This window comes from Rhinolophus sinicus, chromosome 2 (assembly GCF_057876585.1).
Source record: "Rhinolophus sinicus isolate RSI-liver-muscle chromosome 2, RSI-T2T, whole genome shotgun sequence".
NCBI lineage: Eukaryota > Metazoa > Chordata > Mammalia > Chiroptera > Rhinolophidae > Rhinolophus > Rhinolophus sinicus.
The window spans coordinates 12,156,117-12,179,953 of NC_142502.1; the positions used below are offsets into that span (position 1 = coordinate 12,156,117).

At 40.7% G+C, this 23,837-nt stretch overlaps 1 protein-coding gene across 3 annotated transcripts in view; it reads left to right on the forward strand.

Annotated features, from left to right (window-relative positions):
- Positions 1–12,626: 12,626 nt before the first annotated feature.
- The window catches only part of RGS17 (regulator of G protein signaling 17), a 93,900-nt gene continuing 82,689 nt past the window's right edge, over positions 12,627–23,837 (forward strand). The window contains exons 1-2 of one of the 3 annotated variants that reach the window (XM_019749264.3): positions 12,627–12,860; positions 14,840–14,932. The gene's annotated coding sequence lies outside the window, so the exon portion shown is untranslated. The remainder of the gene's footprint in view (positions 12,861–14,839; positions 14,933–23,837) is intronic. The other 2 variants (XM_019749263.3, XM_019749265.3) reach the window with 2 other exon arrangements.

Genomic DNA, 23,837 nt, shown 5'->3' on the forward strand with positions numbered 1-23,837 from the left:
TCAGGAGGGCATATTTTGAATCTTTATTGGTTAAAAACAGAGAAAGAAATTCTTAAACTGTGATACAGATAAAAGTTATTCTGGACTGCATTTCTCCTAATACACCAGGAAATTCCATCTTATTTTGTCCCTCATTCAAACATAAGGAACCCCTGTCCAGAAAAGGTCTTAACACCATACAACATTATTACAATGTAAATATAAATGAGGCCTTCATAACATTAAGACCAACAATGAGAATTCACCACAAAAATGGGGTCACAGAGCAGATGAAACCTGCAAGGTAATGTTTTAATATTAGGAAACAATTAAAGCTTTGATACAAACAGCACAAAGAAGAAATAGAGAAGCTCAGAAGAAATTAATAGATACCAGTAAAGAAATAAGAAAAAAGAAAAACACTATTTTATAAAAGAACTAAAGGATGCAACATCTCTGGTTTTAAAGACAGAAGACAATCTTAAGCCTAGGGATATGTGGCCTCTAGAAACTGGAAAGGACGAGGCAATGGACCCTCCCCTAGATCTTCTAGAAAGAAACAGCCTTGTCAACACCTTGATTTTACAGCCAAGTGAGACCCATGTCAAACTCCAAACCTGTAGAATTATAAGATAATATATTTGTATTGTTTTAAGTCACAAGTTTGTGGTAATTTTTACCTGAACAACAGAAAACTAACACAACATACATGTACCAAAGCTACTCTTTAATGTATAAGAATGAATTAACACAAAATGCAGAATCACATAGTATACTCAGAGACTTCTGAGGTACTTGGAAACGTGTTAATTCTCAAAATGGCAAATACATGGTTATTTTTATTTTATTAGTGTTCATTAAACTATGCATACACTCTTTATTGTGAACGATGTATTTTATACATACAAATATTTTTACAGACAAAAGCAGGAGGCTAGGGGTGCATGCTACAGGGGAACATGATCTTCAGTGCCCTAAATGGGGACATCTGCTTAGGCTGTAGGTTTGCTCATCTGTCCCGTGACTAAATGGGTGTCAACGCAGAGAGTACAGGTGACAGGATGCGTTTCTGCTATCTCTACCCTTTAAGATAGTGAAGTTGTGTGAATGTCTCATGATTGTGTCAATGTCTCATGATTGTGTCGACATCATGAAACTTACCTATGTTTGAGCCAACTTGCTGGTGTCCCAGCCCACTTGGTGGCGACACTCCAACCACAGGAGTCTGTGGGGAGACCACCCGTGGCAGTGCCTGGTGTGAGGGCCTGTGGAAAAGCTGGGGGGCAGCAGTTGATCTCAAAGAAGGGCCCGTACAGTGGGAGTCCCGCCCCCACCCCCTTAAAACCCGCGCATGCGCTCACACACAGCCAGTGTCTGGGCATCTGCCATATAAATGAAAATGATAGCCCATTAATGTCTGTCTCCAAAGCACACACAGCCAACAAGGAAAGAACAGTGGCCAAGACCAGCTAAGTAAAGAGATGTTTGCCCTTTTCTCTACATCTCTTCTCCCTGACTCCCTCTGACCCAGTGGAGCTGGCTCTTAGCTAGAGGAGGTGGGGGAGGGAGTGACAGAGCAGGCTGTGCCCAACCTTCATTCCAAGTCCTCTGTTCCAAGAGTCTGTCCTGCAATGAGAAGAAAAAGAGTTTTGAAAAAAGTAATAAAAGTTTAAACTGCGCCGGAGTGAGTTTAATAATGGAAAGTGACCAGCTAATTATGGAATCTCCCCAAGACATGATCAAGGAATGGGAAAAGGGATTTGATACAGGAAGTTTTAAGACTGTAACTGAAAAAAAGAAAATTGTATCAATTTACTATTCTACCAAATTGATAGTCCTAAAAAAAAAAAAAAAAAAAAAAAAGTTACATAGGTAGGGAAAGGCCCCCAGATCCTGTGTGAGGAAGGAAGTGTAATGTTCAAGTGCAAAGATGGTGGGGGTTAGAGCCCCTACATCAAGTACCATAGCTCTTTAACTCTTTAACCTTTGTGGTGCAGGGCTGCCTACGGGGTCTCAGCTCCCACTCCCCACATAAGAACACAGGACATGGTGAGGCCAAAAAGGAACACCCACAGAGCCATAGATAGGGGAGTCACACCACTAGTCTCGGTGGCGGGTGGGTTGGAGACACAGGAAGCAGGAGCCACACGATCCGCAACCTGCCATCCACTTCTGTGCCAACCAATCAACCCCACTTGCTAACTGCAATCTGCGCTTGCTAGCTCAGCCACCATCTTCTTGCTAGCCCCCATTTGCTGCTAGCATAACCATGGCAATTATATGAGTGGCCAATGGCTCACTGGTTAAAGCTGATGGCCAACTAGCCACAGCTGATGGCCATCCAATCACAGTTGATGGCCATTTACTACCCGAGTGAGCACCTTTCCACGTGAGGGCGAGAGCCTGGAAACGGCACTCCTGGCTCTGTCCCCACAACCCTAGATAATTTATCTAAGCTTCGGTTTGCTAGTCTACAAAACATAGAATAAATCTAAAAAAGAGTATACCTGTTTGCTCAATTTAAAAAAAGGATAATAACAGTACCTATTTTATAGGGCTGTAAGGACTAAATCAAATTATAGGCACAAAGTAAACATCAGGATGCTTGACACATAGTGAGCACTCATTGAATGTGAACTTTAACGATTGGCTGGGAGTTAAGGAACTCGGGAAGACTTCCTGGCGGTAGTGACACTTGATCAATAATAGTCAGCCTGGAGACAGGCCTAGCTGGGGTGCGGGTGATGAGGGATGATGGCGATATTCCAGGCAGTGGGAACAGCATAAGCAAAGAAACAAAGCAAGAAACAGAAGCTCGCCCACCGCTCAGACATCACCATGGTGTGCAAACATTTGTTATTGCTGAAGCATACATTGTTGGGGTGGGGAGAGTCTGAAAAAGGGAGGTGAGCACTAGGTCATGAAAAGCCTCGACTACTCTGATTCATATCCTAGCTCTGCATCCCAGAAAAGGTCCAAACTCTTTAGTTATTATACATACGAGGTCTTTTTGGTTCTGGCTCCTACCTTTGAAAATTCAGAAGCTCGTGCACACAGACAAGTAACTAGATGATTCTAGCAGGATCTGAGCTTTCCGAATTCATGAAAGGTCTCACGTCGCAGTGCTCTGCTCACGCTCTCCTCAATGCTCAAAACAGTCTTACTCCTCATTTACGTGATGAATTCCTTCTTTCAGATTTAATTTAGTTGGTGCCACCGATGCAAAGACATCATTTTTTTTATTCAACAAATGCTGATTGGGCACTGTGCGAGATGCTGAGGCTGCAAATGTGAGCATGTGAAGTCCCTGCCCACAGAGGGGGAAAGACTCCTGAGAGAGGTGGTCACATAAATAAGCGATTACTAAACCGTGTTATGACTCAGACCAGTACAGGGTGCGCTGAGAGCCTCGGACTCCTAACCCAGGCCCCTGGGATCAAGGAGTTTCCCTCATGCCAAGAATTCTCCTGTGTTCCCACCGCGCCCCTTAGACTGCTGGGAGAGGAAGGAGAAGGAAGAGAAGAAAATGAAGATGTACTGAAACTTACTGTGCTTTAGTCTGTGTCAGAAGCAGCGCTACAGCACTTCCCTTATGTAATCCCCACAACAACCCTAAAAGACATCTCGTTATTAATTACTCCCATTTCCAAGATAAAAAAAAACAAAGTAACTTGCAGTGTCACTCAGCTAGTGAGTGGGAGAGACAAAACTCCAGCCGCCATCAGATTAACTCCGATTTCAGGCCATAAAACAACACACCATGCTCTGTATAGCACCAAAATATCTTTATTTTTAAAACATGACTATAGATTGAGGGTAATTATCACAATTCACTGTAAATACTGTTTCCATGTCTGTCTCCTTTAGCCCATTCCTTCTAGAACCTAGCAGCTCTTTTAAGACAGAGAATAGCCTACATATTATTCATCTTTTAACTAGATGACTTAAAGTTCACACTCAGTAAATGTTAATTTGAATGCATAAATGCAGATATGAATGAATGAATCCTTAAGTGAATGAATTACCTTAAGAATGGGAAAGAACTGAACACATGGGAAAAGCCACAGAGCTTTAGAGGATGGTAACAGCAGGTTAACAGGCAAAGGTTCAGGCCAGGATGGCAAATTGTCAGCATTTGAGAGGTCCAACTGAAGGCAACAGACAGATGTCCTGGCAGCTCAGCAGATCTGTGTCAACGGATTTGGCAGCAGGAAATAGATGGACAAGCAGGCAGGCCGCTAGTTGGCATCAAGGGTTTTGGAAGCAAGTAGCAGGTACACAGCACTAAAGCACGACCTCATCCCATTGAAGCACTGGAGAAATAGAGAGGCACTCCTATCCTAGACAATGAAAGTAGGATTCAGAGGCAAAGGCAACAGACAAAAGGACAAGATCTGAAGCCTGGATTCAAGGTCAGAGCTGCAGCAGCTGAGAAGTTGATAGATGCAGAGCCAGCAGGCTATGCATACAGGTCTCTCTGTACTGCCTCTTTCTGGAATCCCTCTTGCTCTTCAGACCAAGAGGCCCTGCAAGGACTGTTGGTTAGGCCTGTTTATAGTAATTTGTTGGTCTCAGCTGTGGGAATAGGCAAGTCAAGCACATCGTTATTAAAGGATAGTTTCTGTGGTCAGGCCAAAACCAGTGGAGTCATCCCTGATTCCTCAAAGTCTTTAATGCCACACATCCAAACAGTCAGCAAATCCTGTAAACTCTACTTTGAAAATGCAGCCTCAGACTACTCCTTAATAATTCCACTGCTATGACTCTGGCCCGTGCCAGCAGTATCCCCCACCAACTTCATTTGCAAGAGTTCCTAACCACACTCCTGGCTCCTGCTCTCGCCCCCTCAGGCTGGACTCAGCACAGCAGCAGTGTAACCCCATTCTCGCTTTGCTCCATTTTCTATTTGGTTGCTGTCTTCTTCTTATTGATATTTAACAGTTCTTCACAGAGTTGGGTTATATGCACATTGCAAATAAGCTTAAGGAAGGCTGTGGCTTATCTTCCATAGCGCTCCATTCAAAACCGTCCAATGGCTCTCCAGTTCACCCAGAGTAGAAGCCAACGTCCTACAAGCCAACAAGCTACAAGGCAGCACATGATCACTTTCTCTTTCTCTCTCTAACCTCATCTCACAATTCCCCCATTTGTCATTTCTTTTCTGTCATTATGACTGACATACTCTCACCTCATGGTTTTTGCACTGGCTGTTCCCTCTCCTAGAATGTTCTTTCGCCAGATAGCCACTCACTCAATCTCTTGCTTCCTTCTCACCTTGACTCAAATATCACCTTCTCAGTGAAGCTTTCTTTGTCACCCTATGTATAATTTCTGGGCCCCTTCCAACTCACATGCACACATAGTATCCCCTTTTTATGATTTACTTCCCCCCCCTCAGTACTTATAATTATTCAACCTGCTATAAATGTCATTTACTTTCCTGGATTTTTGTCTCTGTCCGTCAGTAGACTATGAGCTCTAAACAGGTAGGGATTTTTGTTTCATTCCTTACTCAATCTCCAGTGCCTGGAACAGTGTCTGCCACATAGCCATGCAATCAATCAATGCTCACCATACATCAGCCAAACGAATTAAGAAAGATACAGTTTAGTACATTCACATATGGAGAAGATACTGGTTATGACTTATGACTAACTAAAACTGAAGTTAATTTTATTTTAATTTAAATTATAGAATCAATAAAATTGAGACCCTGATACCACATGTATGTGTGTATATAATGTGTGTGCGCGAGCGTGTGTGTGTGTGTGTGTGTGTGTGTGTGTATGTAAGAGAGAATCTTCTCATATATTTAGTAGCCATTTTGGCTTTTTTAATCAAGGAACTCTTCAGAGCCTTTAACATACCAATGTATTTATCAAACGCCAAGAAATGTAGATATCAATTTCCATGATCACAGCATATTTACCAAGTGAATTTATTTTTCTCAGAATACCAATTTTGGATGAAAAATAACAGTTTGAGAGTTCTTTAAGAATGATTGTCCTGAATATATACAACTTCCCTTGTTGTCCCAAATGTACCAACAGCATATCAGACGTTGATAATAATCACAATAATGATTAATCTCAGATTTGGCCTCAGAATCCTATTCAACATATTACTAGTAGCAGTTGATTTGAGTTGGTATGGGGATGAAATAAATTAGCCATATCAGAGATTTTAACTGTTCCTCCTGCAGCCACAATGTAGCCTCAACCTACATTTAAAACTTAATAACTTTATATAACTAAACCATACTAATCAAGTTTTCCTATACGTACCTTGTAATTCTCACCGAACCAGCTCAGAATCATGATACTATACTGTGATTTCCACCCCAAACATCTCAGTATATACAAATGGTCCCCATTCTTTGCACATCACTCAAAGGGCCACTGTCATCTACAACCACTGAGCTGAGCAGGGTCTCTCTAGCCTCTGTGCTACTTATCACTCGATTCCTAATGATCTGATTCATCTATGCAGCCTTCACAGAGCCTGGCACACACCTTGCATATTGAAGGTAATTAATACTTTCTAAGTAGCTGCCAACGAAAAGTATAAGAGTACTTTTTGAACGTTGTATTCTAAATCTCTCCTTCCTTGAATTTCTATTACAAATGTGCAAAGCCATTCAAAACTAGCTCCATGTAATACAAAGAAACTTCTCAGGGTATGTACTTCAACAGGCCACTTTGATCATTTGTAATTTTTATGCTGTTCGATTTAGAGTTCTGTTTACAACACACAGTTTCCTTTATTATCACTCTCTGACCTAACTCCTCGAAAGAAAAGATCATAGCACTTTATTTCAAGTATTCATGGTACATTTGTCTAGTATTTGAAATTGATTTCTTCTGGTTACTTCATGTATATAAAGCCTACCTCACTTGGTTTATAAATTCTCAAAGATAGGAACAATATTTTCTACTCTATTTCTACTCCCCACAATGCTAGGACAGGCACTTTCTAAGAGCTTTTTAAGTGAGTGGGTAAATGACTGAATGGATGAAACTTAAAAAACCAGCTCTCGGGCCGGCCCGATGGCTCAGGTGGTTGGAGCTCCATGATCCTAACTCCAAAGGCTGCTGGTTCGATTCCCACATGGGCCAGTGGGCTTTCAACCACAAGGTTGCCAGTTCGATAAAAAACAAAACAAAACAGTTATGTCTAGTCCCCCTCCAATTTATAATACATACATATTTGAGCTAGTGGAAAAAAAAACGGCTCTCATATTAGGTATGAGTATTAGGTAAAATCTGCTAAAATTCAAATGTGAAGACTTAGATGAGTCTATAAAGAATTCTCATATGCTACTGTAACATATCACAATGTGAAAATGGTTCACATAAAATCAAGAAACAGAGAGCCTTTTACAAAACTTTTGCAATGTGAATATAGATCTCATGATTTGCAACTTAAGGATATTTCAATATGGAACTCAAAAATTAGTGACCTGGGCCCTTCTAGATATGAGGATCTTTAGCAAACTATGCCTCTGCACACACATAAACACAAAGAACTGTGTGAACTTTATACATCTCTGAACATGCTCTGCCATGAACCAAAACATAGGAAATATGTGAGGGACTACTGTGAAATCTAGACCACTGCCTCTCTCCACCCTTCTTTCCATTAAGCCTTGGAGGTATGTCTGACAAAGCAGAAGACTATTTCACAATCTAGCTACTATCATCTAGGAACCTTTAAAAAAAAAATTCAAGATAATATAACATGGATGCTTAAATTCTGGATTTTTTCTTGATCACATAGAATCCTAACATAATAATTGAACATCATCACATTCTCTAGCTGAGATAAACATTTTTCTATTTCTCCATGGAGAAGCAGAAGATTGTTGCCCAATGTTATGTGATACATCTGTTGAACCAAACAGAGTGCAAATATGCAGGTTCCATCTAACTGAGCATTTGTATAAAGTACTTATATTATTGACTCAAGACCAACTCTATGTTGGTGAGCCGTTGTGGAAATGTATGTTATACAAAACTGGGCATAACTGACAAAAATCACATGAAAGTGTTAGTATCTACTTCTATGGACACATTCAATTACATTGACCTACAAACACACTAATGCTATTCTAAAAGAATAATATTGAGGCTTTTAAGTTCAATGCCGGTAAGTTAAACAAGGGAACATTAATAACTAATGACTTGTTAAAAATAAAGTACTTATAAAATATGAAAGTCTAATAGCATCTTATTTTATATATTCGGGAAGTAGATTACCTTTTCTTTCTTTTCTTTCTCTCATCTCCTTCAAATACTGATAAAGAAACACAAGTATTTTCCATCTAAATCAGTTCCCTCAGAAGAGCCTGTTTCTAAGGTTTGATTAAAACCAGTTGAAGAAACATGATAAGCCCTGTTTACTAAAAGTAAAGGAAAAAATGTGTTTAAGCAGTCATATTTCAACTATCCCTCCACCCTTTCCTCTGGAAGAGTTTTTCTGGATGGAACAGTCAGGGGTTCCTAGACACAAGCAAATTTCATTCTTTTTCCTCTGATTTTCAAAGGTAAAAACAGTTGCATTTTTTTTTTTTTTTAATGAGCATGTAAGAAAAGAGAGAATGAAATGGAAAGATGCTACACAATTACTTCCTGAAATAATCTTTCCAGGGTACCAAACTCACTGAGGTAGATTCCAGCTCTCCCGATGACAAATACCCTGAATTATGAGTAAATGTACTGTAAATATTTTGATGTTCTGTCCTTTCCCAATATCTTCTATCTGCAAATATCTTGCCTGCAAATCTCCTGTCTGCCTTACTATGAAGTCACTATACCAAAATCTGCTGCTGTACCAGATTCTCTCCACTTGAAAACACATTCACACAGTACGGAAATGGTCATGATCAATGCTGCTTTTCATAGTTACCACACAGCTGTTCAAGGACAAGAGGCCCACTGAGCTCTGAAATTCTGTACAAAAAAAAAAAAAAAAAAAAAGGCATCCCCACGGCAAAAATGCATTGAAATTCATTTCTGAGTCATATACAATAATTTTATATAACGTTTACACTTTTTGCTTGTAACTTGAAGACGTACTAGCAGGCATATAGTGGACATGAATAAGGTTACTGAATTGAAGTTTTGACCCAGTCATCATTTGATGTCATCGGTGTTGCACATATTTCTGAAGACCCAGATATGCACATGGACTGCAAGTGATCAAACTCTATGAGATCAAGGTCATTAAAGCTGTGGTCAATCCATCCACCTGTTCAACACTCAGATCATAGGCAACATGTCCAGTTCCTAGAACACTATCACTGAAGATTCTGGTTAACACATAAAAGATAACACAACAAACCACAACCATGAAAGAAAGTCACCAAGAGATTACACTTGACTTTGGCAAGTAAATTATTGGCAGAATAGTCAGGTTATCATGAGTGTAAAAATTTGTCCAAACAGCCTTTATGGCAATTAGGGAAGTTCATGGAAGTAAGGATCTTTTTTGCTATCAAGTATGCTTGTTTTAAAGATGGTTCTAGGAACACTACTCTGGCATCTAGTTTCAAGGTGCACCATTGCACGGAGCCATCTCTGACAGGGCGGGCAGACGAAACAATGCAGTCTGCCTGTGCCCTTGTGAGAAACAACACATTCTGAGAAGCAGCAATGAGGATCCAAGACAAAGAAGCATCACAGAAATAAAGAGCACATGTTATTTATTTTCTAAGCATGTTATTTATTCATTCAATCACGCATTCATTCACCAAATACTTACTGAGTATGTACGAGGTGCCAATGCTAAAGCTATTCCAGGCACTAGAGATAAAACAGTGAAAAGTACAGGCAAAGCTCCTGAGACACTTGATTCTAGAGAGGGGTGAGGGGATAGTAAATAAGTAAATAAATGTTAGCTGATTCAGATGGTGAAAAGTATTTGGAAGAAAATAACGTAAGGGGATCCAAGAGAATAACTCTGGGGCAGAGTACATTGGGTGGTAAGATAAAGCCTAATAGGTGATAGCTCAGCAAAGACCTGTAGGGTATTAAGGAGCCTACTATGGCAAGATCTGGGCGCAGAGGCTTCCCAGACAGAAATAACAGCAAGTATAAGCTAGACTTATTGAAGAAAATACAAGAAACAGGCCGATGTGGTTACAGCACACATAGCTATTGTCTATGGGAGCCTGGTATAAAGATCTATGCTGGCACAAGATTGCACAGAACTTGCTGGGCTGTTGTAGGGATTAGGGGCTGTATTGAAAGTGCAATGAAAACTCATTAAAGAGTTTTAAGCAGAAGCATGTCATGATCTGGTTATGTTTTTAAAAAAATCACTGTCATGCAGGGTATCATGCGTGGTCTCTGCCCCACATAAGAATGCAGGACATGGTGAGGCCAAAAAGGAATCCCCACGGAGCCATAGATAGGGGAGTCATACCACTATATTCTCGCTGGCGGCTGGGTTGGAGACACAGGAAGCAGGAGCCACAGGATCCGCAACCCGCTGCCTGCTTCTCTGCCAGCCAACATCGCTTGCTAACTGCAACCCACCTCTCTGCAATCCGAAATCCACAATCTGCACTTGCTGGCTTAGCCACAGCAGTTATATCAGTGGCTAGTGGCTAACCGGTAACAGCTAATGGCCAACTAATCACAGCTGGTGGCCATCTACTACCTGAGCCAGCACCTTTCCACATGAGGCCGAGAGCCTAGAAACTGCTCTCTGAGACTCTGTCCCCACAGATCACTCAGCTGTTGTATGAAGACTGTGTTGTTTTGGGGCTGTGGAGGAAAGGCCAGCTGGAGGCTTTGTGGTAGTTCATGTGAGAGATGATAGAGGCTTGGACCAAGGTTATAGCAATGAAGAGGGAAAGTGGATGAACTGGGGACACGTTTTGCAGATAGAGACACAGCATGAGTTGCTAATTAATTGGGTGTAGGGGTAAAAGAAAGGCAAAATTAAGAATCACTGTTGTACACCTGAAACTAATAATATTGTGTGACAACTGTAATTAGAAAATTAAAAAACAAAAAACACAAAAGAGAATAAAGACGACTTCTAAATTTTTGACTTGAGTAACTGGGTGGAACAATTTGAAGAGGAACATGTTTGGAGGGCGTGGATACCTGGAGTTCTGCTTCTGAGATGTCTGTTAAACATCGTAACAGTATCTACCTTGGAGAAAAAAAAAGAAACGTATGCAAAACATTTAGATCAGTACCTAGCACACAGTAATTGTTCACTAAATATTAACTATTATAATTATTCTTCAAGTGGCATTGCAAGAGTATTCAGGACATAAAAGAGTTCTATGAGAAATCAGGACAGAAGATATAAATCTGGGAGTTAACGTAGAATTCAGTGCTGCTCAAAACATTTTTGAAGAAAGACCTTTATTTTTAATGCATCATGGGGCAATTCGTTTGTAAAATCCAACAAAAATGAATTACTGTACAAATAAAACATACCAAGTACAGCTAATGTGCTTGGATGTCAAGGCAATTTCAAATTGCTATAGAAGTTTCTAAATCTTACTCTCAATTTGTGTACTGTACTCATCTTTCATTACAGACCAATAAGGAACAATTTGTAGACCAACGCCAGACCAGGAACCACACTTTGAAGAGCACCAGTGCTCAAAGCCATGATGTAGCTGGAGAAAGGCGGCCCCTGGGGCAAACCCTGAGACATAGTTAAGGCACGTGGGGGGAGGGGGCCAGGAGGCCAGTAAAGGAGTCTGTGGTAATGCCAACACTGTGTCAATGTTTGAACTCACAAGCAAAGGAAAATCATATATACTATTTACAAGTAATCAGTTTTAATAGGTATAAGAAATGAGCCTAATCATTCCTCCCAAGAACTTACTCCTCTTCCCACAGATGACACATCTGAAGAAGAGACACCCGCTTCCCTGATTCACCCCACAAACACTTCTACCGAATCCTCAGAGATGCAATGTCAGCGCCCATGATGCCTTCAGCATCCAAAGCGCCGTCAGGACCGAGCTGGGCTCCGCTTGTGAACTGAACACTTATCAGACCTGAGAGCTACTGAGCTGTCCCCGTCCGGGAAGGATGCTCCAGACCCCAAGCCTCAACACCTCTGTCAACAATTCACGCCTCTTGCCTTCTCTCACTCACAACTCTGGCTCCAGCCTCCCGACGCCTGAGGCGAACACGTCCCAGACCCAGAGCATCCGCAACCCTAGGGGAAAGGGTCCGATTTCTGAGTGAGGACGTCAACGAGGTGAAGAACTTTCCTGAAAGTCGAGCCTTTCGTAAGCAAGACGCTTCCCTTCCCATTTTCTTGCCCGCCCACCCAGGGACTGCTCCCCGCGGGACCCCGCTGCGGCAGGCTTCTGCGTTCAGGCAGCCCCCTAAAGCGCAGGATGAAATCACTCGGGCTACGGGTGCACGCGAAGTTGGAAGGGCCTGGCTGCCACCGCCTCTCCAATCAAGAAGGTTCCCAGGTCTCACGGCTCCCGCAAAGCTCCGGACCCCAGTCGCCGGAGCCCGGAGCCCCGCCGGAGACACTCCTCGCGGCCGGCGCCGGACCCAGGCAAGAGCGCGCGGGGGCCGGGCCGCCGGGCGAGGGGCGGGGCCGTGACTCACGCGGCCGCGCGCGGGGGCAGCGGCCCCTCCGGCCGAGCCCCGCGAGGGGCTGCGCCCGCCCGTGGGGCGCATGCGCTCTGCCGTGCGGCTCCCGCTCCCTCCCCGCCCACCGCTCCCTCCGCCCCCTCCCGCCTCCCCTGCATCCTCGCCTCTCTCCCTCTCTCCTCGCCTGCTGGGTGCTGAAGTTGGACGGATGGCAGCAAACAGGCTCCGCTAGAGGACCCAGCACCTCAGCCTCGCGCCCCCGGACCCATCGGAGAGCTGCCCACACCTCCAGGCTCCTGGGTAAGATGTTACCACTGGAACCGAGCGGTGCTAAGTAAATGACAGCAAAATGTCTGCTTTGCACCAATGGATGAATTTTTTAAAGGGGGTGGGGGAGGGAGGTGAAGGCAAGAGGGGGCGGAGAGTGCAACTGCCTTCGCCCTGGCGGGGGAGGCTGCGGTGCGGGGGTCTAGGCGCTGCTCGCGGTGCTGCTGGAGGGAGCAGGGGTCGCGCGGCAGGTTTGGGAAGTTGAATCCCGCGTTGCTGCCTCGGCGCGGTCCGCTCGCCGCCCCCCAGCTGCTGCGGAGCGGCTGGGCGAGTGTCCTGCCCGCCCAGGGAACCCGCGGTTGGGTTGCCAGCGGAGAGCTGAGCGCCTTCGGGGAACCTGCAGAGAGGGCCAGGCCGAGGGCGGCGGAGACCCTGCGGGGTCGCGAGGTCCCGCGGGATTTTTCTGGTTGGTTGTTAGAAAACCGAATGTGAAATTAACAGTGTACAATCGACCGATCACCTCGGGTGGTATTTTTTCTTTCTTTACCTTTGGAAGAATGCACTATTCAGGTGGAGAAGGTGTAAAAATGGGATTGCAAAAACCGCATACCTTGAGCATCTGAGGTGTTTGTTGTGTGTGTCGGGGTTGGGGGTCTCTTTTGTTCCTTCCTCTCCTCTCAGTCGAAGGAAACGGAGTTCGTGTGTGCACGGCTTGGGGTGGATTCATAGCCACCGAGGGGGCGAGGAGGAGGAACGCCCACCCAACCCCTAGCCGCTGCCGAGGTGGGTGTACCCGAGACTCTTGCTGCGGGTGATGATGATTCTTTTTATTATCGATGGGAATCAGTTTAATAGCTGCCTCCTCGCCAGCCTCGCACTTCCTCTCCGCTTCTTGTGCTGCGGCAGAGGCAGGGTGCAGACACTTGGCGGTTTCCTCCCCTTCTTACTACCTCCCTGTCTCCGTGAAAAATGTCGGAGGACTTGAGGATGGCGGAGGTACAGAGCTGGCCTCGGAAGACGCGGATGTGGAGATGCTCCGCGCGAGCGGGAGGCTGCTGGCAGCGCGTCCCGCGCAGCCCGCGCCATCCTCCGGAGTCACTAGGCTCCTGGAGACAGCTGGGATCGCCAGGCCAAAACGAAGCCCGCCCTGCCGGGACCCGCCCTGCGCCCTCCGCCTCCATCCGGAGCCGGGACACTGGCTCACCTGGGACAATCTCAGTCTCTCAGGCAAGGCTGCCTCTGGCTCCTGACATAGTTTTCCTAACCTCCTTGACCCTTTGATAAATGCTTCCTTCTTTAGGAATCACCCGAAGGTTTTGTCTAGAGAACTTTGCAAGTTTCCCATAGCTGTTTCATTTTTAAAAATTGTTTTACAGCAACATTATTTCCATCATGGGATGGCTATCGCAAATAATATATAAAGCGAAATCTTATAGTTTGGTTTCCATCTAGAATAAGCGTTTCTGAGACTGGATGTCATCTGCATTTCCGGCGTTCATATATACTGGTTTTCTGGGTGATGAACCCTCATTTAATTGGAGAAATGAGAAACAATTTTTATTTTTGTAATGGAAAATAATGTTTTCCTCCTGGTTTCATAGCTACACACTGTATTAAATAATTTAGAAAACTGAAACACTGTATGTAAATTGTATTTGTTTCTGAAGTCCTTTGTAGTATCAGTAATGCATGGAATATACATTGTAGCACTAATATCTAATGAAAAGGTGATTCTTACTCATCAATTCAAAGGAATGAGCTATTGACTTCTTCCAGTTAAGTTGGTATTATTCAGTTCATTTCTGTTAGAATGAACTAAAACAGTAAATAGCACATCCATGGGAGAGTAGATTTACTCACTATTTTTTATCATCTTAAAAACTATATTTAGAGAAACCATGGAAGAGTAGTTTATTTGCGATTTGTGGAGGTGAGAAAATAAAAACAAGTGTTTTTTATTACAAAGTGATTGGATGGCATCGTTTATTAAATAAAATCAATCTCCATGGCAGTGACACCTGATCTCAGAAGCATGGGCACTCATCCTGAATTTGTAGTCTGAAAGATTCTGAAAACCACTTGATTTACAGAACAAACAACATAAGGTGGGTGTTTTGCCAATTTCTACCCTTTTTGTTCTGGTTCCTTAGCCATTTCTTGATATTTTGTTTCTGTGGAAAGGAATTAACAAGGAGAATTAATTTGGTGTCCCTGTTCAATTCTTAAGGCATTCAGCTTTTCCTTCTCAAATACATAGCTCTTTATTTTTAGGGTCCTAATATATTTAATAATATTGAAAGTCTAATTCACTATCATTTGTATGGACTTCTTAAACTTCTGAAAAATAATAATAGGTAACATTCCTTAACATTTCCTTGGGCCAGGGACTTTGTAAAAAAGGGAAATTATACATATTCATTTACACACACACACACACACACACACACCCCCCAGGGGTGCCAAAAAATGTATACAAGTGAACACTTTGGTCAACGCTGCTCAAGCAGTAGTTCGCCGTAATCAGAAGTGTCTAGACACCGATGGTAACCACTTTGAGCACCTCTTGTAATTGCAGAAGTCAAACGTGACTTGTATTCATCTTTTATTATCATTATATATTGAGTATTACTATTTTAATAGTTTTCCTTTCTTAAAATGTGTATACATCATTTTTTTGGCACCCTCTGTATATACGTTCTTATCCATTTGACATTATTGTAACAACCAAATCTAAATTTGAATTAATAAAAATTCTGGTTAACTCATAGACTAAAATGTAAGAAAACATTTACCTTGTAATCTACAGTTGTAGAAATAATGACTTTCCTGTTAGAAGTCAATTTGCAGAAAGACATGGGCTTTTCTGAAAAAGTGGAAGGTGTGCATAGACAAAGAGGTATAAAGCCAAGAGGGATGGGAATCCATCCAACCACATTTCTGCTGAGAGTCCCTTTTCTGCTAGTCCAGCTCTGCACTTCACAGTGAAAATGTTGCACTTCCCAGGAGTGCAGATGCAAGGACCACTGCATACCCAGTGGATGAACATAACACTAGGTGATGTTAAAAGCATTTATTTCATCCGATTACTACAGGTAGCGTTTAAGTACGAATGCATTGTAGAGGCTTAAAATTGTATGACATTTCCAGAGGGGTGTCTGGGATCCGCAGGAATATTATAAATTCTTATGGAAAGCTCAAAAAACCCCCCAAATAATCCTTTGATGTAGGTAACCAGGACTTCTAGTGTGAGATTGATGGATACTTTCACCTTCCCTATCTCTTCCCATCTCCACTTACCCCTCAAAGACTTTCCTAATATTCAAAGAAAGTCAGACTCCTGCTATTGTACCAACACCTAGCACAATATCTAGCAAAAGGCAGGTGTTAAATAAGTATTTCTTAAATGAATAAATTTTGCACAATTGATATGGCTCACAAAAGGCTTCCAAGATTTGGGATTACATTTTTGAAAAGAGTACTCATGTTTATTACCAAATACACTAGTTTGATAGCCTAAAGATCATGTTCATGGTCCTACATCTTTTGAGGGAGCAGTTTTTAGAATTGTCAGTTTGTGAATATGCACATTTTTAATATAATTATATTATTGATTTATTTCCAAATTATTAAAGAAAGAAATGCTTATTTTAGATCCCCTCGAACAGATCTTAAAAATGTATAAAGCAAAGTTTGAATTACCCATGGATTTTGAAGGCCTGGATGTGATGAATAGGAGCCTTGGGTCAAGGTGACCTTAGCTTGTGCCCTGATTCCTCCATTTAACAGCTTTGTCACTATGATCCGGTTAGTTACCTGCTCTGAGCCTCAGTTTCCTCAGATGTGGAACAGGGATAAAGTACGACCTCCTACAATGTTTGCAAGAATAAATATAATGCAATGTATGTAAAGTGCTGAACATGTGCCTGGCATGGAGTGAGTGCTTAAAATTACCCCAATACCTAAAGAACTGCTATGGAAAATACTAGGCAGGACACCACCAGTTCATTTCCAATGCAGACATGGACCTTTTTTTCTTTTTATTAGTTTCAGGTGTACAAAACAATGCAATAGTTAGACATTTACACCCCTCACAAAATGATAACCCACCTCCCCCAATCTACTACCCCGCTGACATCATATATAACATGGACCTTTCTTTTTAAAGAATTCGAATATTATAGAACTTCATACTTGCTTTTAAAAATATTAACCTTACTTTGTTGGTGTTTCCCAAGAAATTAAAACTGCTATTTCAATATAATTTAGTGACTACAAAATAATTCATCTTATGGATGTCTTAATTTATTTAGCCATTCTTTGATTTTTGGATTTTTATTTCCACCATTTTACTGTTTTAACCAGTGTACCTCCTTATTCCTAGGTTTTGTATGTGCATGGCACTTTTTTCCTTTAGACTTGATGCTTAGAACATCTAGTACTTGCCAACATAATATTATCTTTTTAAAAATATTTGCTAACTTGATAGGTAAAACTATATTTTTCAAACTTATTTCTTTGATTACTAATAATGCTGATTACATTTTTGACATGCTTATAAGAAATTTGTCTTTAAGAATGGCTTGTTCGAGCCTTTTGCCCATTTTTCTATTGGTATTCTGGTACATTTTTTCTTAGTTATTTGAGTGCTAATGTTAATTTAAAAAAAAAAAAAAAAAAAAGCAAAAGCAAACAAACAAAGGAAATGCTTAGTGACAAAGAAAACATGTGGCAAAGACTCCAGAGTTCATTGTGGGTGAAACAGATTCCAGCTCAGCTGGAGTGGAACAGGCATCATCAGAGGCTGGAGATGGGACAGTCATGGGACTAGGTCGGCTCTGGTGTCCACAGCACACTGTCACCTATCACCATGCCTGGGCTTTCCAAAGTGCACAGCTCCTTTCAGAAGCCCAGAATCACTTAATAGTTGGGGTCTGTCATTTTTCTATTTGGGCACTGTGCACAGACACTCACATCCAGATTTTCATGGATTCTGTCTGCCAGTTGCCAGTGTTATAGGAGACCTTTTGAGTATTCTTGAGATAAATGAAATTGAAGGGAAATAATGGGAGTAGATGGATGTCCTACAGGGCTTTAATTGAAATTTCTCATCAGAATGAAATAAATTGCGTTTAAATATAAAACCCTGTGAGATTAGAGTCATATCTTCTCTCAAATTTGAAGCTGTAGGTGAAATTTAAGTATTTAAAAGGTGAGAATCTAATCAATTCTCTTAATGAGTTCTGTATCTGTCGTGTTTTACATGATTCAGTGCTCTTGTAAGCCCCTGGTTTTGACTTTTTGAATTCTGTGACTTTTGACAAATTTGCTTTCAAAAACTTAAATATTTAGTTTGAAACTCTATGAAAGTCCCTTAGAGATTAAACTACCAAGAAAGTGTGAAATTATATAATTATTGCTGGTTCCAGTTTATCGAATTATAGTAAAACCTTCAAAATGCAATGACAGTATATACTCTTTTACTATTATTAAAACAAAGAAACAAACCAAAAAAAAACCCCTCAGTAATTCAGTATCAACTAACCTGGAATTTACAACGAGAGGAGGGCCCAATAGGAAAAACAGTGAGTTGTGGTGGAAAAAAAAAAAAAAAAGAATCATTTCAAATAGAACTGTATTTGAATTCTTGCTCTACTATTCACTAGATGTGTAGGCTTTTTCATTAAATTATATAATGCTTTATATTTGACATTCTAGCATGAGTAACACACATCTAAAATCTTTCTGAATTTCTTTAACTTTGTATTTGAGATTGAAAAAAAATTTGCCGTGTCAATAAACATAATTTTATTATAGACAATGAAAGTGTTTCACAAAGCAAATATTTACTTCCTTGTGTTAGGTCACAAGCTTTGCACAGTACTGCGGATTGGCTATTGAAATACAAAGGTTGTAATTCAAGAGCCATGGCATTACTGTAAAACAGACACAACTCAAGGGAAATGATGACATAAATGAAAGGAGCAGGTAAATGTCTCCTTCATTTCTTCCATTAGCTTGGGTCTTCCCAATGGCATAGTGAGTTCAAGCTAGTGAAAACTCTTTTGTGAAAGTTGACACCACTGTCTCTGTTTATTTTTAGTCTCAGTGAAAGGTGTGGTATGAAAGGCTATCCAAGCTAGAGATTTGATGAGTCAATTGTGGTCAGTTAAGAAGACCTGTTTCTCACAACTGTCCTACTTTTTCAGATTTCAGTTAATCAAACTCAACAACTGTTTGAAAGTCTGCTATATAAAAAGTGGCAAACTGTATGATTTAATGTAGAGGATCTGAAAAAGCATATGGAAAATTGCCCTTGAAAGAAAGGCACTTTAAAAGCAGAGTATGTAATTCGGTAGAAAGAGCCCAGTTTTGGGTTCAAATAACCAGCGATTTAGTCTAAGCCTTGTTGAAACTTGGTATTAGTATCTGTTAAATTTAAGACTGGTTGTACATACCTCAAAAATGTTGAAGGTTTCAATGAAATTTTGTCTATAAAAATGCTTCATATATTGTCAAGCACTATGAGAGTGTTAGATACTGCACTCGATTTAAATAATTAAAATCAATCCAGGAAACTTTGTGTAAATAAGTGTTTGAAGGGATTTGAATTTCTTGCCAGTTTTGTCCTAATGGCCCTTATTAATGTTGAAGTTGCCCTCTGTGTGTTTGCTCTGTCTTATCCTTTCCTGACCATCTTGTTTAACCAACCAGTAACAGGAACATTCATTCATTCATAAACATCCTGGAGCACTTACTATGTGCCAGGCTCAGGGATGAGATTTTTGGATGCCAACACTAATTAAATATGGCCTCTTTCCACAAGGAATTCACATATAAGCTTCTTCAACTTATTATTTTGCTTTTATCTAGTGAGCACTGGTCATTTTAAGTTGACAAGTCAAAGTTAAACACCACCTGAGAGTAATATGCAAGGATCTCTTTAGGATTTAGCGATTTCAGGCTAATTGATCTCAAAGTGTAGCTGTCCCTACAGCTAACAAAAGCTGCTAAGCAGAGACTCAGATAAGGGAAAGGGAAAGCAGGAAGTGGCTTTGCTGGTGAATGATTTAATAACCATCACCATGTCCAAACAACAAGACACAAGAGACTCAACCCTCTTTGTGAACCCACACCAACTCCCAATTCTCCCTCATTACAGTAAAAAATATATAGGCATAACGTGCATTGTGCTTGTTCCCCCCTCACTCAAAGGCTAGTGAGAAGATCACTGTAATATAATTGAAGCTATATTAACACTTCGGGGAGAGGGTGAAGCAAAGGGAGACAGAGGGTGATACCCACCCCACCCCCCCACCCCACCCCCACTTAGGATCCACTTTCCCATGCAATAAAAATATTAAAAAATTTTCTCCCAATACTATTGCAGTTCCTTCTTTGGTAAATAATCTTTTAGTAATATAGTAAATTGGCCAGAAATCCAAAATACTCTTTTCCGATAATTGTTTTTTACATTTTAGAGAAAAGAAAGAAAACCATTTTCAACACCTACTTGTGGAAATCACAAGGGTGAGCTCTAAATCTAGCAACTACTAGATTTATCCTGATGTGGGAAGATTTTATATCATTTATAAGATCAGGGAAAAGACTTCAGTCCTTTCTAGCAAAATGTTGTAAATATACAATTGATTTGGCTATATGTATACAATAATGAAAGACATTGACATTATGAATGAATTAACTTGCAGGTAAGCTAAGCTCTCATTTCAGAAAGCCACTAAATTTAACTTGCTTGTCATTAAACTTTTAGCTGGGCTGTTAATAAGTAACTGTACCTGCTAATTTGAGGTTTGAACCTGTTTCTTTCTCAATTTGTTTCTACTCTGCACTACCATGCAGTGTTTTACCTGTGACCTGTTGAATTTAGTATGATCAAGACTCCCTAGATAAAAGCAGAGGAAAAACGAACATCTTTTATGACAGTACTAAAACATAGACGCTACAAAGCAAAACAATGACCTGTACAATTTACAAACTGTTATGACTACCTGAATGCTATATTTTGAATTGGAGTATTAAATACTCTAAAGTGGAGTATTATATACTGTACTGTGAATTGGAGTATTACTTTTTCCCTACCTGCTGTGTGAGTAAAGCCTGATATTTTTCTTTTCCCTTTGTCTCATTTCATTAGTAGTATATATATTATTTCTAAATACATAAATTGAGGAGGAAAGAGTATCAATTCTTTTTGTAACACTTTACAGAAAATAGGTGTTTATGCTATTTTATATAATTTTAAAGTAGCTACTTTTTTCCCCCCTAAAATTTAAGACATCTCAGGAACTCAAATGTTAAATGTGTCAGGAAGAAAAAAAAAAGGAAAGGAAAAAAACTTGCTGTTTTATTCTCTTCTGATAATCAGAAATAAACTGGCCTGATTGTCATGTTTCTGCTAAATTATAAATAAATAATGTTGGCAAGTTTAATTCAAGCTATTAGAGCCCCTGTCTTGTTTATCTGCTCATGTCAAAGTAATCTGAATTTTTGCTGTTGAAGAAACATTTTAGACTAAATTGCCTTTAGTAAATCCAATGTCTAATGACCCACCTATATTTAAATAAATAAGGATGTAGTTGAAAAATACGTTTATTATATATACCATTTTTAATGTTGAAAACCAAGAGCTACACCGGTATCAGTGTCTGAGTGCATTGTGTGTTTCCCCTTTTTGTTGGTGGTTGATAGCAGGAAACAACTCACCTGGTGCCTATGTGATCCTAGCCAGGCATTCAGAAGGAAAAGATACACACTTTAGAATACAAGGGCAGGTACCAATGAGATAAGAAGGAAAGCCAAGTAAAACACAGGATGGCTGGGCTCAGAATACAAGGCTATTAGCTTAAAACTTGTTATATCTTAAAGTATAATATCATTCAGTACATTATTATATAACTACTGTATTATGTAACCACTTCCAGTTTCATGAATTCATGTGACCTAATCTTAAGAAGATAATTTTTTCCCATTAATTCAGTAATTTCATTGACTGAACATCTGAGTAATGCAAGTGGTGTTTCATGAGGTAGAATTTCATTAAATAAATGTTAACTCCAGGAAGGAAAAAAATGTGAAGCACTTTTCTTGACCTGACAGAGGTTATGGTAAATAGTTAAAAATTCTTGCAGGCAATACCAGGCTTCGATCACATTGATGGAACAATTTGCTCCAACTATATTTTAAATGTAATTCCTTCTAAATTAATCTTAAATAAAATCTATTTTATTTTTGTGATGTAAAGAGACCTCTACAGTTTGCTTTAAAATACCAGCAATGAATAAATGCACACGCTAAGCTTTGTTTTGTTGAGCAGTTCAATGACTTAATGTCTAACCTGTTTATTAAGACTCTGGGGAGTGAGAGGTATGCTTGGAGAAGCTTGTCTGCTCAGTGTCACTGAGATTGTTTTTAAGGGAATGTGGATTTATGGCTTAGTGGGATCCCTGAAAGTAGTTACTCAGTGAGGCTGCTGATTGGAACCAAAATCAACGTTGGCACTTTGTAGGCTGGCCTTTCACCACTCGCCCCAGGAGAGTTCTAGGCTGGTTAGACTTCAGGGAAAAAGAAGGTCATGTGCTTAAGGTGCAATCCAAAAAATTAAATTACGGGAAGGCAGAAATAATGGAAAGGGAGAGTGGCCTTTGGGTGCATCTGTAAATATGACCAGAATGAGTCTGTTTTTCCAAGTGTTTGCATTAGATTTCTTCAGGTTCAGGAGTCATCGGTTTCACCTCTTTTATTTCCTGCCTTCTTATTCATAATTAATGCAACTAATTGGAGCCCTACTCTGTAACTGGGACTAGTAAAATTAAATAAGACAGAGCCAAGGCTCAGGGAGCCTAAAGACTGAAGAAAAAATCTGTATGTGAATTGTTATCACTGTTATGTTCTAGGGGAGAAGTAAAATGCTGTGAGAACCCAGGAACTTCAGATACATTTGAGATGGCCAGATCTGGCAAAAGTTTCATAGAGCTTGGGACATTTTCTCAAATTATTGAAAGACAGACATTTTGGTAGGCAAAAGAAAGGCCTTCCAGGCTCAAAGACAATGTAAATAAAAAAGGCACAGAACTCATTTGGGACATAGTTTTCTAGAAATACATAACACAGACAGGAAACCACAGGACGATAAGGCCAGAAAGGAGACAGCTACTGGGGTCAATATCAAAGTGCAAAGCTAGAATTCTCCTGGTAATCACAGAGCAACTGCCATGGGTGCCCTGGAGGAGGGATTCCAGAGTGATAGCAGTGTTTCCCCAGGTCTGTGCAGGTGGCAGCAGAGGGGGGGCAGGGACAGGATTTTAGCTGTGCAGGTGAGAGAAGATACAGCCTGAACTAGGAACCTGCAAAAGGCCCAAACTAAGGCACTGGGAAGGTGACTTTGTGAGAACATGTTCAGCTCAGAGCCTTTAGGACTTGGTTTCCAGTGAGATTTAGAAGATGTACAAGGAGCCTTACAGCTCACATGAGGATTTGAGCCTGTGTGTCTGGCTAATACAGATGCTATTAAGACCCGATGAAGAGGTTAGGGAAGAAATAAGCTAAGTTCAGTTTGGGAAACAGTGTGACGTCCCCATTGGACTTCCAGCAGTTGTTCATTCAGCAGGTTGTTGATTAAAAGCCTAGTCGATTCCACAGGAAGCAACAGGTATGATCTTAGGTGACATCAACAGAGGCACATTAGATCTAGAATGAAGTTGGTGACAATTCTGTTCTATTCTGCATATTCCAACCACAACTGGAATGTATTTAAATTTCTTTCCTTCTAGATAAGAGTCGTGTGTAATGATTAGATTAATTTTAAATTGCCCCAGTGATACAACAGGGATAATAAAACCCCATGGCAGACTGGTAAGGTGATAATATAGGCAATTCTCATGGCACGATTAGCACTTAGGGTGTCTCAGCTCTTCTTTGTTTCTCTTCAGAATATCATTAGAACCAGTGGACACACGTCATAGAGACGGATTTTGCCATTCAATTGGAAATAAT